The following is a 6,438-nucleotide window of genomic DNA, read 5'->3' as shown; positions in this document are numbered from 1 at the left end:
TTCTACTGTTTCAGGCGACTGAGGCATTTTCTGTTGCCTATTTTAGGACAGGATAAATCATTTCCTGGTGGTGTTTGTTTGTCATTCTTGCCAATAGGGAAAGCACACGTGATCAGCTAAAATTAGAGGAGTACCTTACTCGTGATCTTGTAGACAATGGTGCAGTAATTGGGCACTGGGGAAGTTCCCTATCTAACTGATTCATGCTCATCTGCCCACTCCTCCTCGGATGTATCCACAAAGGAAAACCAAAGAAAAAACCTCATGAAGGCATCTAAATTTAACAGGCATAATGTTGAATGACCAGGGTCGGAATGTAGAGAAGAATATAAATGTATTTTGAAGAAAAACATGGATGAATACTACAATAGCCAACAGCAACTATTGCAAAAATTTAAACATTCTAGCAAATTCTGAATTCGTATCATGTAAGAATCTCAGACTCTGTCCATGAACAACTGAAATAAGGTTCTAAGAGAAGAGGGTGAAGATGAGCTGCTAAGAACAGAGGTGTGACATCAAACCACAAAAGATCAAGGGATTACTCTCAGTTGTTTATTTCACTGAATAGTATAAAGTTTGGGAAGAAAGAAATTTCCATATTGCTTCATCAGCAAGCTCAAGAAAAAGACAGAGAATCTGAAGATTAGAGATCCTGTAGATCTGAGTGGAGGTCATGATAGTTTGTCATAGATGAGCAACTACATGTTTAAAGAGAAAATAGTTGTTTTCAGTTTGTTGCTATAATTTGACAAAAGATATAACTTTTAATTATAATTAGCACTCCTAAATAGCTGCTTGATTCTTCCTTTTGTTTAACGCAAATCAATGACTGTTTAATTGCTGCTCATTCTGCAAAAGATTGCCCAAATTCACATGCAAACAAGCATGCATATCTGAGGAATAAAACTAATAAAACATTATTTCTTTATTTAATGTTCTATGAAGCAGAGAACAAAAAAGAATATCTGTCATCATTAACTTTGAGTTCAGCAAAGTTCTTATCAGATGCTCCACATAATTATGCTTGTGCATCTTTTAACACAAAACTCAACATAATTTGGTCACTGTGTCATTCAAAAGTTTCACTGCCAAGTCAGGAAGCACAACTCACGCACCATGGGCGGTGTGACAAATCACACTTGACAAACTGAGATTAGACAAAGTAAACAGTTTGGAAGCAAACATAGTTCATAACTGTGTCTTCAATAAGTCCATGAAGAATGAACACATTCATTAGCAATCTAATGGTCAAATCTAAGTACACTGCAGGTCGGTACACATCATTTCCATAACAAGGTCCTTTAGAAATCTCTAGTCTGGACATATTTGTGTAACTCTGGTCAAATCTAGAGTTGAGGAACTAGGTTGGAAAATTTGATTTGAGAACATGACTAAGATTCATAGTGGGAAATTAAATGCAAAAATCTTTTCTTTTGACACAGGAGGCTGGTATCCTCACTAAATACCAGTTAACTTAAGAAGCCCTGTGATTTCTCATGAGGAAACTGATTCTTTGCATGATTAGGTCCTAATTGGAGGAAGTGTTTACTTCACTGTTTCACATAACACAGCTGCACATCTATTGAATTTTCTGGACTGGATTTTAACGAACAGTTCATTTGCCTTTTTTTTTTTTTTTTTTTTTTGTTTCCTCCTTGCTGGGTTTTTAAAGAAGGAAGAAGAAAAAAAGTTTGTTATTCTTCTTCCGCTAAATTTCAGTTGAAACCCACTATGTGCCCTAATTTCTGTAGATTACATTCCTCTGAAGACAATCCAGAAAGTAGGGAGTAAGATTGTTCTGGGAGTAGGGGGACAGTCAAACAAAACCTCTTGGCTTACCATGAAACACATTCTGCCACAGAAATTTAATCCAGCACAAATAGTAAATACAAGTGTTTTAACAGAAATTGCTTTACCAGAAAAAGCGGGTCAATACATCCAATACACTGAACTTCAGAGACTACAGTTAGGGCAAACTGTCCAGATACACCTTAAAGTTGTCCTTCTGTGTGCTGTTAGTCTTACATACACTGCCCTTCCTGGGTTGGTTCAAGTCAACGCACAAGGATGAGCCTGTAACACCACAAGGAGTTAAACATTCAAACCATGTGTTGACATAGCCTCTTAAAGTTTTGACATTTATGTTATCTCATAAGGAACCGGTTATACAAACCTCAGTGTCCCAGTCAAAGTATCCAGAGTCTCAGGATTGTTTTCCCAGTCGCATCCCTCTAGAAAAATAAGGTGCCTTTCTTTTCAAAGCAAAAATAACATATTTGAAGGTACAGCTTTTTCGAAAAAAAAATGTCCAAATACCCAATCATCAAATCTGACAAATATTATCAGCGCAGTTACCATAGTGGTAAGATTACCACATAAGGTGATAAGCACTATGTGTTTGTAGCAATATACCTCACCTAAAGTCTCTCAGTAATAGAAATTTACATTTGGACATCAGGTTATTAATAAACAGATTTGCTTCAATATTCAAATTAAGCAAACAGTTCTGTAAGCGTCCTGGTGTTTTAGTAAAAAAAAATATCATGTCTGACCTGAAATGTTCAACTTACTTTTTAAAAGACTTTGGTTACATGTGGCTTTGAAACATCACTTTGTAACAAAGCATAAAAGTATTTTATCTAAAAACTGTAAAACAACCAAACTTTTGGGAAGGGCTGAGATTATTTAATTAATTAACTAATTAAGGTTAAGCTTAAAAATTGTTCAATTCAACATGAAACCGTATTATTTTAACAGATTAATTATTTCCCTGGGAAAGTTCACTCCACTCTATTTCTGTAGCTTTTTGAAATGTGTTAGCAAAACACACTTTTCTTCTGTTTCTGCGTTACATATACATTTGTACAGGGTATATCCGTACATCACCAGTTTTCAGTGGCAACAGACAAAAGGGGGAGATTTGACTGGGCAGACTCAGTCTTTGGACTTAAGTGTTGCCAGTTATGTGCAAGTGCTTTTTTCATCAACCTTAAAGTACATTCATAATAATATTCTTCCTAAAATATTTGTCCCATCTGTTATCATGGTGTCATCTCCCTAATAATCTTGGTCACAGGAGTAGACTCAAGCTTATACAAAATATAAGTTGGTATAAATTACTTATAGGAAGAGAAAATCACATCCATACAGCCAGAGAAAGTCAGTGGGGGAAACTGGTTGTAAGAGGGAATTTATTTTAGAAGATACAAAGTTAGTAGGTCACTTTGCTTCTTTTTGTTAAACTCTGGACTGTATTTTGCTTATCGTTGCAACACAAGCATAAAGGAGTCATGATTTTCCCACAGTGTAAGTAGATGTAAACCTTTTCACAGCCTGGGAGGCACCAAAGTAAAAGTGGCAGGAACTCCAGGTCCAACAAGAGTTACGTGGGTTTCCAAAAAATGCTGAAGATTTTGTGGGCCAAATTCTGATCTCAGTGCCCTGTTTAAGCTGCAGGACTCTCCAGATAGCCTAAGTCAAGTTAGTGAGAAAGGGTGGAGTAAGAAGCTGTTTATTATCAGCAAGAGTCTATGACAGTTGTGAAGCAATGCCTGTAGTCCATACTCAGACAAACCAGATGGAAGGAGAATTTGCCTACAGTAGGTGTAGGGGCCTGAACTAGCTCCCAGGAATCAGTCTGACTCCAGCAGGTCGCTCTGCTTGGCTAAAAATACAGTTGAAACCCACATAAGCCAGAGGCTATGGTTGGGTTACAGAAACGAAAAAGCAGAACAAGTAACAAATGTATCAGCTTCAGTCTGAACCACTGTGACTGTACGATGAGTATTTCTAATCATCCTTTTAAATGCCACGGTCTGATTTTTGAATATCTATTGATAAATAGTATGCAATCTTTTTAATCATTATTTTCAGGATTAACCTTAGATACCATAATAGCCAATAAGTAGCTGGGCCTTAGTAACACAGGTTGGAGATAAGATTTTCTCTTAATCTCTACCAGACTGGCTTCTGCGTCTTCTGACACCAACACATGCCTGCTTAGGGGCAGGCCAGGTCCTGCTGGTTCCCTCCTGTACTTGCAGTGTCCTCCAACTCCCTCCAACGCTCATATTGAGCAAGGACTCATATCCAGAAGCAGCGTTGTGTCTTTCAACAAGGGCTGGAGTGGCAGGCTTGTACTCTGGGCATGAGGTTTCCTCTTTCTGTCTCCTGCATGCTGTGTTCCTTACACACCTCTCCCCAGTCAGTGCCAATGAAAAATAGAAATGACAAAGCATATAATTGCTTCTGAACTTGCATTTGATTTTTTTGCCTAAAATGTCAATATTCTTGGGTTTTCTTTCAGATGCTCGACATATTACCTATTGTTTTGACTATCTTGTTCCTGACATGAACAACCTCTGAACTTATCAGTTTCATGCAGAAATATCTGCAACATGTTTATAGCATGGACCACAGTTCTTCAGGGTGATCAAACATGTACCTTCAATGTGTCAGAAAGCAAATTAAACAAATGCAAACTATGTGTTTCATATCCTGGAAATCTGGATGCTCAGAAAGTGACAAAGATGAACAGTCTCAATGTGAAATCCCTGAGGCAAAGACATCGCAGCTCTCTCTTTCCTCTTGGTTTCACATGAACGTGAGGGTTTGCTGTTTGGTGTCCTTACACACTGGCTGCACAACTAATATTGACTCCATTGCTTTAGAGATGTAGAATGGTGACACAGCAGAAAGGTGTCTTCTCTTTGATACTACGAAAAAAATATTTAAGAAATAGAGAATCTATTCAGCAAATTGAATATGGTATCATACTTTTGCACTGTTACTGTGATTACCATAACCATACTCACATAACCTAACATCTTTCAAAATGTTAGAGAAACATTAACTAATACATGTTCAAAATAAACCTGCACATTAATGAAGTGTGAAAAAAGAAAGAACCATGGCATACAGATGATCACTACATAGTGTGTACCTATTCTAGCCTGGCAGTAGTTTGATGCTGCCATGCCACCATCGTGCTGGTACAGCCAGCATAGCTCTCTGCTCAGGCCTCTCTCATTCTCATTTGGTTCTACTTGAACTATTTTCTCAGGAATTGACCTGAGCATCACTTCCTGGTCCTGTATTGTGAAGGCACACAAGTTCCTTTTAACACATAATATTTGAATATATGTTTTGACTTTCAGAAGCGCTGGTCAGAAGAGAGATGATTAAGCTCTAACGAGGTCTCTGTTTACTTTGTCATTGTGAAGACTTAACATGATAACATCATTAAAAGCACCCGTAGTGTGACACAAGTTGCAGTTAGACTTTTATTTTATCAGAATGAACTGAAGAATAAAACAGCATAGGTTGCAATTCAAAGGCAAGGACACTTTTGCTCAGTTAGTGCATTGATATTATTATAATCCAAAGTACATGAAATAAATCTGACTATTTTGCTTCTACAGATAGAATAATAAGAGATATGGATGCTGAGCATTTTTAGGGGAAAAAGTATTCTGACAAGTCGGACTTAAAAACTATTTCCTGAAGCCACATATTCATTCAGAATCCTTCCTGGGTCATCCTTTGTTGCTTAATTACACCACTAGGCAATGCTATTTTAGAATACTCAGTTTCACAGTCACTACAGAACAGGAGCAGGATTTCAAAGCATGTGGCTAAAAGCTGGTCTTTTTTTTTTTTACCTGTCTGTGAAGCAGAGTGTAACCTTTTCTCTATGACACGGGTAGACTTTGACCAGTGGTCCGTATCTTTGTCACCTTGTTTTTAGATTGAAATGCACCATTACCTTCAGACTGCAATTAATTCATATTAAGGGAAAAGGTAAAGAAGGTATTTTGTGTAATTCTATTTAAACAATATCTCAAGATAGATTACAATTACTCTTCAGGATCTGATGAAGGAGGGAAAATACTTGCAGCTTCCTTATGTCTGCAGACAATTTCCTCCCCAAAAGGGAATTTCCAGTGTTGATTTCTAACTGGTTTGGATGTACTCAGTACTACTGGTATGAGGCTATAAACAAAGTAGAACTTGCTAGACCAGAGAATAAAATATTTGTATATCAATACTGATTTTTTTTAACTTTCCTTATATGGAATGATGCAGACCTGCACCAGGAAGAGGGGAATCAAATAGCCAAAACATCTCTAAGGAACGCAGCTGGCGAGACACCTCTGAACTCTGAACTGCGAAGTGGAGAGGCTGATATCAGAATAACCACTGTTTCTAAAGGTGTTTACTTTCCCTGTGTGTTTTTGTAAATCAACTGTTCAAAAGACATTTTGAAGTGAGAGGTTTCCTTCTAAGTGATAAGAATCTTCATGCTGTGTTACCTTCTGATGCAAGCACTCCCAAGGAAGGATATTTTGTTTCAGTCAGACAGGGCATAAGCTCCAAAAGAAGTTCAAGTGGCATCTTCAGCAAAATACCAGAGCCCAAATCTAAGTGATCTAAGAA

The 6,438-nt window shown here is 37.4% G+C and overlaps 1 long non-coding RNA gene across 5 annotated transcripts in view; it reads right to left on the bottom strand.

Moving 5' to 3' along the window:
* Window positions 1-915: 915 nt before the first annotated feature.
* The window catches only part of LOC136098499 (uncharacterized), a 51,744-nt gene continuing 46,221 nt past the window's right edge, over window positions 916-6,438 (bottom strand). For all 5 annotated transcript variants that reach the window (XR_011737220.1, XR_011737216.1, XR_011737221.1 and 2 more), the window contains 2 exons: window positions 6,315-6,431; window positions 916-4,718 (listed from right to left, as the gene is read on the bottom strand). This is a non-coding gene — a long non-coding RNA (uncharacterized lncRNA). The remainder of the gene's footprint in view (window positions 4,719-6,314; window positions 6,432-6,438) is intronic.

Source organism: Patagioenas fasciata, chromosome 1 (assembly GCF_037038585.1).
Source record: "Patagioenas fasciata isolate bPatFas1 chromosome 1, bPatFas1.hap1, whole genome shotgun sequence".
Lineage (NCBI taxonomy): Eukaryota > Metazoa > Chordata > Aves > Columbiformes > Columbidae > Patagioenas > Patagioenas fasciata.
Note: the sequence above shows the minus strand (reverse complement) of the source record. Positions and strands in the feature narration are given on the sequence as shown.